The sequence below is a fragment of the Miscanthus floridulus genome, chromosome 15 (genome assembly GCF_019320115.1).
Source record: "Miscanthus floridulus cultivar M001 chromosome 15, ASM1932011v1, whole genome shotgun sequence".
In the NCBI taxonomy this organism is placed as follows: domain Eukaryota; kingdom Viridiplantae; phylum Streptophyta; class Magnoliopsida; order Poales; family Poaceae; genus Miscanthus; species Miscanthus floridulus.
Window position 1 is genome coordinate 86,783,471 of NC_089594.1, and position 13,359 is coordinate 86,796,829.

Sequence of the window (13,359 nt, forward strand, 5' to 3'; positions counted from 1 at the left end):
CACCCCGCGCTTCGCGTTCTTCCATTGATCCCTCCGCTGCTACGCCCACTCCATGCCCTTCCTCCCCACCCGATTCGTGGCTTCGGCGTCGTTCCGCGCACGGTGCGCCACCGCTGCAGATGGCAGGGTCGCGGCCTCAGAGGGCGCCACCGTGGTGGCGGAGGTGGAGGAGGACCCCATCGCGGGAACCGACATTGCCGGGGGTGCCGCAACCTCCACTCGGCCGCCCTACTCGCTCATCTCCGCGGACAATGTGCAGAAGGCGATGCGTGCGGTGCTCCAGCTTCCCCACACCCAATCCCATCCACGAGCGGCGTCCTCACCCATCCCGCCGCCTTCTGTGCCGAGTCTCTTCACCAATCAATTACGCCCAATCAATTACCCTCCTGGAGTAGATGTGCCTCCACATGGCCACCGACACCAGCAAGGATCTCACAAAGAAGGTTGGCCTTGTCTACCAGCTCAACATTGCCCCCAAGGTCAGCCACCCCTCCTCCCCCTCTCCCTCCTCCTCCCCATCTCAAATCTCCCGTGAATCTCTCCTCTTTTACTTGACAATATTGCATGAAACCCCGGCCAGATCGACGGGCTTCCTGATTCGTGAATTCATGTGTGGCGCTGTGCATTGCAGAAGCTCGGCGGTGACAAGGAGATCATCGTGGGCGACCTTAAGAAGGGCGAGGTCACCAAAGGTCTATCCTTTTGCGTTGTCCTTTGCCGCATTGGAATTCTGAAAGATTTGATTTTGATGTGTACGTCTGTACCAGGGGAAGCCGGATGCTACCATCTCCTTCACTGACAACGATTTCCTTGTAATCACCGGTGGCAAGACGAACCCGCAAATTGCGTTTATTTGGTTAGTGTCAACACAGAATTTTCGTCCTGTGCCGAGGACACAAGTAGCAAGCTAGAAGGGTCTGCTCGATGGAGCAGATCCGCCTAGCTTCAGCGCAGGGATGGTCGATCCTGTGCAATCCTCACGAAGCATGCCAGTCAATTTGACCATGCAATTGACAAGGAGAGAAAGTTTATCAGTAATTAAGGGCGGAACTTGCCGATGTTGCCAGACAGTCCCGAATGTATGGCTATGAGAGCCGATATGAGAGGAGATCGACTAAATAATCGATTCCAGCATATTCATAAGAATAAATCGATTAAAGCTCATTGGGTTGTATAAGAGGAATCGGTTATCATTCAGGGTAAATATCATCATTTAAACAAATATTAATCAATGGCAATAAGATATCAACAATGATCGGTTTATGCTAAGCCAATGATTACAAGTAACCGAACCTCTTTTTTATATAAAGAAACAATTCAACACCATTTAACCGTTTAATAAAGATAAATCTAGTGAACATGTTAGATCTCATCTATCGCTATGACCAGTGGGGCATGAGACAGAATCATGCAGGCCGTAGAAATAACGATAGACTTGACGACCCTAACTCATTACCAATATCAGTGAGGCATGAGGCAGAATCATGCAGGCCGTAACACAATAATAAGATCATGGGGCTAACACATCTTTCAACCTATCTTTACTTCAACAATCTCGTGATGCGAATTGTTCGTGAAAGCACTCGACATCGGCTAAAACAACCAATTCAGGCATAACGCACAGTTAGGGTCATGCCTTACTAGGAATAGATCTACTAAATAACGATCCCCACTCCACGGTGCTAACAGTGGGGTGTAAGGCAGAATCACACAGGCCGTGATAACGGGCCATAGAACGGTTTTCACTAGCCAATAGATCTACTCAAGATTCAACATGCCTTAACCGCACGCTATGCACGATTAAGATTGATATAAAACAGCCGATAAAAACGTAACTCATCGTTTAGGGTCTAGATTAGGTCAGTTCTAGATTAGCAAACGATGGGTTAAATAAGATATAAGTCCGATCCAAATCAATCTCAATCGGGCAGAGTGATATTGTTGTAATTAGATAAACAATAAAAGCAATAAGCAATATCAGTAACTTAATGAATCTACCAAAGACTGTCATTCTAAGGTAGAGCCGATAACTTGACCATGATCTAATTCATGCAGTGGGGGTCGACCGGATCGATGCAGCCATACTTGAACTAGACAAGAATCGATAACTAACTTATACCAGAGTCGCAGTGGAGGTCGATCGGATCGATGTAGCCGTACGAACAGAGGTATAAGCCATGACGGTACTTACAACAAGCAGTGGAGGTCGACCGGATCGATGTAGCCATACTTGCTGAAGAACTCGCCGAGATCTACTCTACTCCTACTCCTAAGGGGTGGTCGGAGCCAAAAAAAGTAATTGATTTGTATTTGATTGATTGTGTGTTTCTTATAATAGCTGGGGTTTGATATTTATACCCGGGACCTATGCATGACTCCTATCTAAGCACGACTCATCACAAATTTTGACTCCAAAGAAAACATTCCTAATTTAAAATAACTTGAACTCTAATCTTTCCCTTTTTGTAGAGTCCAACACGTTTCGTCCTGGCACCGAACGTAGCCTTCATCGTTATCTGCTGGCGCTATCTGAAGAAAGCCGATTCTAGTTTTTGCATCCGAATCAGCTGGTTTCGATCTGCACGTAATTGATTCCTTGATGACATGATCTTGGAAGCTTTCGAGTCCCTGTGACTCTTCTTCCAAATTTTGGTGTAAACACATGCCCCCCAATTTTGGGTTAAAAGTAATTTTATTCCAAAATTATTATGTCTGTATCCCTGATTAGTCTACAGTCATGGGTAGAGAACCTTGATCTAGGGTCCACTGTTTGTCACCGCTTGTGTCCACTCATGAGCTCATGTCTCAAAACTTTTTACAAGAGCGTCACTGCCTCACGGGCACTTGGATTCATCTTCCCGGGCTGGCTATAAAATGCCTATCCGGCCTTGGCGAGAGGAACTCAACAATTCAGCCATGTTTTGCTTCCATCTGTTCCCTCGAGCGCCTCCGGTTCCGCTGGACCCTCCATGGTCTATCTTATGAAGATCTCAAGCGGCTAGAAGAATTCTTGTGCATAGGGTGATTGTGTCACTTATCCTAGTGCCTCGTTGAGCAAGAAGACCTACCATTGTGGTTAGAAGAATTCTTGTGATATCACCTAAGTCTTCTCTCTATGCTCACAAAGTTGTTCTAGTGTTTACGAGGGCTGGAATGTGTGGACACCTTCCCCTTGTTGCTCCTCTAAATGCCCACTGGGAAAGCCTCAGGCTTCTTTCTCGTAGTTCCTCAATTTATCGAGAAATTTGCTGAGCATATGTTAGGTGGGCGACCTTTCTTCTTCTCTGGTACACTTTATTGATGGGCCGATGTGACTCGGTTCACAATGGGTTTCGGCCTTGTGGAGATCCAGACTCTCTTCAATCCAAAGAAGTTTTGGTGGGTCAATTTCTGGTCAATGTATCCGTCCCACGATATTTTGTAATTTGGGGAAGCAATAAATTCGAGTCCGTTATCTCTTCGTTATCCATCCCCCGAATTTCTGGAGTGTTGATCTGTTTCTGTTTCTGATTTCAATTTCACGCCTCCATCAAAATTCATCTTCTCGCTTTCTCGGGCTATATATACGGGTTACGGCTGTGGATCAAAAAACAACCCTCTTTGTCTCAATCCTTCTTCGTCTTCATTATACTTCTCGCCTTTTCATAGGTTCGAGGTCATGGAGAACAACAAGAGGTCTGCTGAAGAAGCCCTCAACAGATCTACATCATCACGCCAGCGCCTTCATCGTCAAGAGGATGCATCTTGGGGTGCTCTCATCGCTTCGGATCAAAGGGTCGACTCTACCCAGCCCTCGGGGGCATCTCTGGTACCAATTCTCCACCAGTTTCCTCATCACTCGAGCTAACAAATTAGTAATGACGATCTACTGGCCTCCATAGATCGGACCAACCAACATCTAGCCAACTGCCTCTCCCTAGCGGAATCGGCTCTGGCCATGATTGAAACCGATCACCCCCTAGAGGTCGGCCTGGTGAGAGAAAGGTTGGCCAGGGCTGAAGCTTAAATCATGGGTGAGATGTCTGCCATTATTTCTCTATTTTTCCTTGATTTCACCCTCAAGATTTCTGATCACTCTTTCCTTGAATATTTTAGATCTAACTGCTTAGTTGTAGAGTCTTCGATCAGCCGCAGATCATGCAACGTGATTCGTCAATGCCAGGGGTGCCGTTCTAGTGGTTCGATTGCATGACATCCTGAATCATGTTAGGGAGGTCACCCTTCATGGAGTTCGTCATGGCGCTACCATGGCATTGGCTGATGCGCAAGCACGTTCGGGCCATAATCTTTGGCTTCTTCCCCATGGCTTTTCAGACGCAACGTACCCTAGGGAGCATGAGCGCTTGGTTGAGAATTTTATGAGCGCCGCCAACTCTGTAGCTTTCAATACCCTAGCTGATGATAAAGTAGGCAAAGTGTTCTCCAGCCCGTAGCTTGTAATAGGTGACTTTTATCAAACAACTTTCTTGCCTTGAGCGATTTCCCTCTGTTTCGTGTTTCGTACCCATCTCCTCGTTCGTGTTCGCTTTGCCTCCATAGGCGATACACATCATATCGGCTTTTACTCCTCTAGGTTCATTTTTTGTACTGGAGACAATATCTTTCCAATATTGGCTATTGAAGCCATCGACCGAGCAGATCGTTTATTAAGTATTGATCCAAATGCTAGGATAATATTTCTTTAAATATTTCCCATTGATTGCTCGGCCAAATTCTTCCTCCCCTTTTAGTGTTTCCAAGATGTAAGCATTACCAGGCGCACAACGTTTGATCCGATAAGGTCCTTCCCAGTTAGGTGACCATTTACTGAATTTACTGTCCTTTGACCCGATCGGTAATTTCACTTTCTAGACCAAGTCTCCTTCAGAGAATTGTTTGAGCTTAACCTTTTTATTATAATATTTCACAACCCTCAGTTTATCGGCTTCGATACTTTCAAGAGCACGTAGCCGAAGGCAACTCAAGTCCTCCAAATTGTCTATCATAAGATTCTTATAGACTTCGGTTGATAAATCATTCTACAGCATGACACGCCTTGACCTAGTCTGAACTTCCCAAGGAAGAACTACATAATGGCCATACACAAGTTCATTGGGCGACATTTTAATTGATCCATGGCAGGCCATTCTATATGCCCATAGCGCCTCATTTAGTGTTGAATGCCACTTCCTTGGCTGTTCCTCGATCTTTTCTAGATCAGCTTAATCATAATCTGGTTGGACGCCTCTGCCTGGCCATTAACCTGAGCATAGTAAGGAGAGGAATTTAGTAGCTTGATTCCCATACTGGCAGCAAAATCCCCAAACTCTTCTGATGTGAACATTGTTCCTTGATCTGTAGTTATGGTTTGAGGAATCCCAAAACAATACACAATGTGTTCCCTGACAAAATCAATCATGTTCTTTGAGGTTACCGTCTTCAAATGAATTGCCTCAACCCATTTAGTGAAGTAATCTGTTGCTACCAATATGAACTTATGTCCTTTGCTTGAAGGTGGAAAAATCTGGCCAATTAAATCAATCCCCCATCCTCAAAATGGCCATGACTTGATTATTGGATTCATGGCCTATGCAGGCGATCTTTGGACATTACCAAAACATTGACAGTCCTGGCACCCCTTGTAATATTCAAAACAGTCTTCTAACATTGTTGGCAAAAAATATCCAGCTCTGCGGATAATCCATTTTATCTTATAAGCCGATTGATGAGCGCCGCATATCCCTTCATGTACCTCACCCATCAACACCTTAGCTTCTTCTTAGTTTAAGCATTTGAGCAACACCCCATCGACTGTCTTATAATATAACTGGTCATCTAACAAAACATATTTAGTCGATTTATACCTTAGCTTTCTGGTAACTTTCTGAGATGGATTTCTAAGTAGTCGGCTATTTTGACTCTCCAATCATCACTTGAGGTTTCACTACTCAAGACTTCTTGAAATACTCGATATCCTGATGCACTTTGAGGTAGATAGTTAGCTTCTTGGTTTTGTGCTCTCAGAATATGTTGGAAAGAGATACGAAGAAATCCCTTGAGTAACTTCTGGCACTCATCATAGTATCCTTTCAAAGTCTCTTCTTTGCACTCATATAGGCCGATCAATTGATTAATAAGTAACTATGAATCTCCAAATACTTTAATTGCTTTGGCCTTTACTTCATGAAAAAGTTGGAGTCCCTTGAGAATAGCTTCGTACTCCGCTTGATTGTTAGTAACCATTGGCTCAGTTGGAAGAGCAAACTCAAAACTTGCCTCGCGAGGCGAAACAATAACAATACCAATGCCACCACCCTGCTTGCATGATGACCCATCAAAGAACAGCGTCCAAGGCATTGGCTCTACATAACTAATGCTTGGCTTATGATGCTGGATGATAAAATCGGCCATTACTTGTCCTTTGACTGCTTTAGCCAATTTGTACTTCAAGTCAAACTTCGATAACGCAAGAATCCACTTTCCCACTCTTTGATTCAGTATCGGCATCGATAGCATGTGCTTAACCACATCAGCCTTGGAAACAACTGTACACTCAGCCGATAATAAGTAGTGTTGCAATTTAGTGCAAGAGAAATATAAACACAAGCATAATTTCTCAGTGGGAGAATATCTCATTTCTGGATCTAGTAGTCTTCTACTCAGATAGAAAACAACTCTCTCTTTTCCTTCAAATTCTTGCATCAGGGCTGATCCAATTGTCTTGTCATCAGCCGATATGTACAACTTAAATGGCTTACCTTGCTGAGGAGGGACCAGCATAGGTGGATACTTCATATATTCTTTTATTTCTTCGAACGCCCTTTGTTATATGTCACCCACTTGAATTCTTGATCATTTTTCAACTTCAACCAGGGAGAGAACGACAAGATCTTTTCCAGAAAATTTGAAATGAATCTCTTGATGAAATTAATTTTGCTAAGCAGAGATTGCAACTCTGTTTTGATAGTCGGGGGAACTGCTTCATCAATTGCCTTTATGCTTTTCTGACCAACTTCTATCCCTCTTTCGTGGACCATGAATCCTAAAAATTGTTTGGCTGATACTCCAAAAGCACACTTATTAGGATTTATCTTCAAACCATGCTTCCTCGTGCACTCCAGAGTCTCACGCAGGTTAGCTAGGTGTTCTTTGTACCCTTTGGATTTTATCATCACATCATCGATGTAGATCTCAACAACCCTGTTGATCAACTTATGGAAAATGTAATTCATCGCCCTTTGATAAGTTGCACCGGCATTCTTCTGACCAAAGGTCATCACAACCCACTCAAATAAACTGATTGCACCAGGGCACCTGAAAGCGATTTTCGCTATGTCTTCCATAGCCATGAAAATTTGATTATATACTGCATTACCGTCCATGAAGCTAATAACCTTGTGCCTGGCTGCTGCATCTACTAACATATCAGCTATCAGCATTGGATAACCGTCCATAGGTGTGGCTTTGTTCAGATCCCTGAAGTCAATGCAAACTCTCAATTTTCCATTCTTCTTATATATAGGGATAACATTCGATATCCGCTCTGCATATCAACATGGTCGGATAAATTTTGCTTCCAGTAACCTTTCAGTCTCCTTTTTGATATCATCAAGCACATTCAGGTTGAATCACCTTGAAGCTTGTTTGAACGGCTGATATATAGGTTTGATTGGCAACCGATGTTCAACAATTGACCGGTCTAAACCAGGCATCTCATAATATTCCCAAGCAAAGTAGTCTTTAAATTCTTTTAATAAATCAATTAATTCCCGCTTATACTCTAGATCTAGCTTAGCACTTATGCACATCAGCCTAGGCCTATCTCCAGGACCAATATCCACTTCTTCTAATTCATCGGCCGACGTGAAGCCATGTCCTAGTTTGCCATCTGTACCATCTATTGGATTATCCATTAATGCAAATTTTCAAAGCCGACTGCTTGGATCGGCTGTTGGCTTTCACCATTGACTCTGAATTCTTATGGCAACAGGAGAGCCATTTGGACATTAGCCGATGGTTGCTTCCTATCGGCTATTTGCTAGGTACGCCACACTTGAGTTTTACTAGACGCCTGAGCCTGTTCCATCTCTTTATTCCTTAGGCATTGCACCCTTCTCTTCTGGCTTCTTGTTAAACCTCTTGGGCACCACTGACCTTCCTGCCACATATGTCCTCTTTCAGTGCCTTCCTCTTCATGATTAGCCTAGTCCTAATCAACAACTCTTTTTCCAAGCCGATCATGAACACTTTTATTTTTTAAGCGCCGATCCATGTTATTATGATGATACACATCTTGAGCATGGATAGACCGGCGGTTGGTTTGAGACTACCTATACTCTCGGTATTGATTGCTGCATTCTAGGTAGTCATGTCTAGTAGGCAACTTCAAACCTTCATTCCAGCAATGTCTGAAGAAAGGACAGTTCCAATGTGATTCGGCTTGTTTCCTTTCATACCTCTCTTCTTCTAGTTGATGCTGGAATGCTTGATCTTTTAACCAATGCTGATAATCCTTTTCCTTCTACAGCTGTCATTTATTCAGCAGGATCCAATATGTGACCTATGGCTTTGTTATCTCTGTTTTTGAAGTTTTCCCCTGCTCGTATCGGCTCTTTTGCTCGGCACGACGTCTTCTAATCTCTCTATACTCGTCAGCCGATATTTGCATCTTGGGATCGACTGTTCTAGCTTCTTTTGATTTGGTTGATGTAGGACCTTAGTTTTTCCTTTGAATAGCCCAGCATCAACCATGTTTTGATCTCCTGGGAAAGGATTATCATTAATTTTCATTTTATGAGGCGTATCAAATTTGAGCCTCCCCTACTGAATAGCTCTTTGTATGTGCTGCCTAAAGATTCTTCATTTATTAGTGGAATGAGAAGTAGCATTATGGAACTTGCAGAACTTCTTATTCTTCAACTGATCATGGGGCAACATGACATGACCATCGGACAACTTGATCTGCCCTTTCTCAAGCAAGAAATCAAAGAGCTTATCTGATTTGGTGACATCAAAGTTATAGCTCTCCTCGACTCCTCTTCCCCAAGGATTTGGAACCATTACTATCTTCTTACCCTAATTCCACTCAACTGCAGCGATTTCTTCTTCCTCATCCTCATAGCCGTCATTGACTAAGTATGGATCATAAGCTTTGGCTACTGTGGTACTCTTCTAGAATTGGGTATCTCTGCGCATACTCTGGAATTGGCTATTGAGCGCTACTATCCTTTGAGCTAATTGACCCAAGTTGTCAAATTCTTGTCCCAGCAGCTTTTCTTTCCATATTGGTAGCATTCCTTGAACAACTAAAGCAGCTAGTTGGTTATCGGCCAAGTTTAAGGAGACGCACAAGTTCCTGATTTCTTGGAACCTCTGAAGAAATTCAGTGCCCGATTTATTAATCTTCTGTCTTATAGTTGTCAGATTGGTAATCTTCTTTTCTCCAGTCCCAGTATAAAAATATGTATGAAACTTCTTCTCTAGGTCAGCCCAATTGGCAATGGAATTGACTGGCAATGATGAAAATCAAGTGAAGGCTGGCCCTGATAAGGACAGAGAGAAGAAACGAACTCGATGGGCATCCTCAACTGACGCTTCGCCCAATTGTGTAAGATACCGACTGATATGTTCTATCGTGCTTGTACTATCTTGGCCAGTAAACTTAGCAAATTCTGGGAGCCTATAATTTGTGAGAAGAGCGACCAAATCATACCATTCTAGATATGGGCGTTTGTATGAAAAGGCCAGCTCTTTTGGCTTTAGACTGAACTAATTCTTCATCATCTCGATCACCCTTAGTAGCAACTCGTCAGCTTGCGGGTTTGGATTTCTTTGTACTTGTTGACCCATCTATGGACTAAAATCTCACGTGCCTTGATATCCTAGATTTGGCATCATGTGGAGGGTATAATAATCTGTGCCATAGTGATACCCTTGTGGAATCTCGATCTATTGAGTCCTCTGCTGGCTTGCTGCTTGAACTCTCTAATTATAGATATAAGGATCTATATCTCTACGGATCCTTTGAATTGATGGTGCTATTTTTTGAGCCGACGATGGTACGTGGCCTGATGTGCCAAAATTTATCATCTAGTTCTAACTTTGCCCCGCCGGTTGTTGCACATGCTGTATTGATGGTCTAGTATTGTACTATATCTGATGCATAGTAGTACCTTGAGCTTGTTCAGACGAACCTTGAATTGTCTGGACATCACCACTACCAGCCGGTGCTGCTTCTTGATGGCTGGTAGCGACTTGATTAGTCCCTTGGTTTGACGGATCTAGAATGTTATAACGAGTCGATCCAACCTGACCAACTGGAATCCCATGAATCGCCTCTTTCATGGCATTGTGAAATGCATCCACGAAGGCTTCATTACGGCTTGATATGGCATCACGAACATATTTGTCTAGGGCTTCTGTAAAGAAATACCTGTCTTCAGCTTTGACTGTATCTGTCTGTCTGTGTAGTAGAACTCTTGGTAGTGGATTTTTTTGAACAATTGTGTTGTCACGTGTTTTGGTGTAGGACAACAAACACTTCTTCTAAAATTCTTCCGTACCTTTGCCGATGACATCTTTATCTCTATCAGGTAGATCTTCACAATGTACCATAAGGATGTCGTCGTTGTTGTGAGCCGCCAAGACGATTGTGGTGTCCCACCGAGTGTGCCAGAAACGTGTGTCGACACAGAATTTTTGTCCCATGCCAAGGACACACACAGCAAGCCGGAAGGGTCCGCTCGATGGAGCAGATCCGCCTAGCTTCAGCTCAGGGATGGTCGATCCTACGCAATCCTTCTGAGGCGTGCTAGTCAATTTGACCCTGTAATTAACAAGGAGAGAAAGTTTATCAGTAATTAAGGGCGGAACTTGCCGGTGTTGCCAGATAGTCCCGAATGTGCGGCTGTGAGAGCCGATATGAGAGGAGATCGACTAAATAGTCGATTCTAGCATATTCATAAGAATAAATTGATTAAAGCTCATTGGGTTGTATAAGAGGAATTGGTTATCATTCAGGGTAAATATCATCATTTAAACAAATATTAATCAATGGCAATAAGATATCAACAATGATAGGTTTATGCTAAGCCAATGATTACAAGTAACCGAACCCCTTTTTTATATAAAGAAACAATTCAATACCATTTAATCATTTAATAAAGATAAATCTAGTGAACATGTTAGATCTCATCTATCGCTATGACCAGTGGGGCATGAGGCAGAATCATGCAGGCCGTAGAAATAACGATAGACTTGATGACCCTAACTCATTACCAATATCAGTGGGGCATGAGGCAGAATCATGCAGGCCGTAACACAATAACAAGATCATGGGGCTGACACATCTTTCAACCTATCTTTACTTCAACGGTCTCATGACGCAAATTGTTTGTGAAAGCACTCGACATCGGCTAAAACACAGTTAGGGTCATGCCTTACTAGGAATAGATCTACTAAATAACGATCCCCACTCCACAGTGCTAACAGTGGGGTGTGAGGCAGAATCACATAGGCCGTGATAACAGGCCATGGAACGGTTTTCGCTAGCCAATAGATCTACTCAAGATGCAACATGCCTTAACCACACGCTAGGCACGATTAAGATTGATATAAAACAGCCGATAAAAACATAACTCATCATTTAGGGTGTAGATTAGGTTAGTTCTAGATTAGCAAACGATGGGTTAAATAAGATATAAGGCCGATCCAAATCAATCTCAATTGAGCAGAGTGATATTACTATAATTAGATAAACAATGAAAGTAATAAGCAATATCGGTAACTTAATGAATCTACCAAAGACTGCTATTTTAAGGTAGAGCCGATAACTTGACCTTGATCTAATTCATGCAGTGGGGGTCGACCGGATCGATGCAGCCATACTTGAACTAGACAAGAATCGATAACTAACTTATACCAAAGTCACAGTAGAGGTCGACCGGATCGATGCAGCCGTACGAACAGAGGTATAAGCCATGACGGTACTTACAACAAGCAGTGGAGGTCGACCGGATCGATGCAGCCATACTTGCTGAAGAACTTGCCAAGATCTACTCTACTACTCCGAAGGGGTGGCTAGAGCCAAAAAAACTAATTGATTTGTATTTGATTGATTGTGTGTTTCTTACAATAGCTGGGGTTTGATACTTATACCCAAGACCTATGCATGACTCCTGCCTAAGCACGACTCATCACAAATTTTGACTCCAAAGAAAACATTCCTAATTTAAGATAACTTGGTGTCGGGGACCCAATACCGGGGTGCCTAATGAGGTGGAACTAATGACCATCAAACATCGACGCTTCCAATCAAATCAAGAACGCTACTACGCTTCTTGCCTGAACGACAGAAGACTGGTTCCGCCTCACCCGATGGCTAAGGGCTGGCTCCGCCTCGCTTGACCCCCGAGGGCTGGCTTCACCTCGCCCGATGGTCAAGGGCTGGCTTCGCCTTGCCCGACGACCGAGGGCGGCCTCTGCCTCGCCTGGCGTCCGAGGGCTCTGCCTCGCCCGACGGCTAAGGGCTGGCTCCATCTTGCCTATCCCCCGAGGGCTGGCTCCGCCTCGCCCGATGGCTGGGGATAGGCTCCGCCTTGCCTGACGGTAGAGGGTAGACTCCGCCTTGCCAGGCGATTACACCCTACTCCTTCATAATGACGAGCACAGGGTACAACGGGACATTTGAGTCAAACGCAGCACTAAGGACCATGCCCTACATCGCTGCAGAAAAGCACCTTCAGGGTATGATGGGACGGGCGCTTTAGCCCATTCCGGGCATGGCAGAGTCTGAATAGTGTTGTAGGCGCCGCCTTCAACCCTCGAGCACGGAACCTGACATAAACATACGACATTCACTATGGTCCAAGAAGAGACTCGCGCCCTCTACAGTGATGAATATATAGTCACCGCACCGTCCGCTCCCCACAGGGCTATTGGTCAACGCCCATGTCCGACACACCGCCCGGAGAGGCGGGATGGGATGTGACCACTTGTTGATCAGGTAAGGGTATGGCATCATTAGCACAAAGGCATTCGGTGAACATGCCAACCCCTAACACCGTCTGGCCGTGTCAGTGAGGCTGGCTCATCAGAAAAGGAGGACCCAACACCTTCGGAGAAACGAGAACATCGATTGATCTCTCTGTGAGTTTTTCTCCTTTCTCCAACATGTAACCCTGCTCCCCCTTGGTCTATAAAAGGGAGGACAGGGCACCCCGCTGAGGGGATGGATCAACTCACAGAGAGATCAATCAACATGATTCAACAACACATATCTCACACAGCTGAGCAGCGACTAAGCTCTCGGCGACCTTTTGACCATTCCATCACAGACTACCCATCCCTCTCTCAACCATTTGTACCCCCTACTATGAACCT

General features: G+C 44.2%; 1 pseudogene; it reads left to right on the forward strand.

Annotated features, from left to right (window-relative positions):
- Nucleotides 1–251: 251 nt before the first annotated feature.
- LOC136507851 (sterol carrier protein 2-like) overlaps nucleotides 252–13,359 on the forward strand; it is a 28,892-nt pseudogene continuing 15,784 nt past the window's right edge.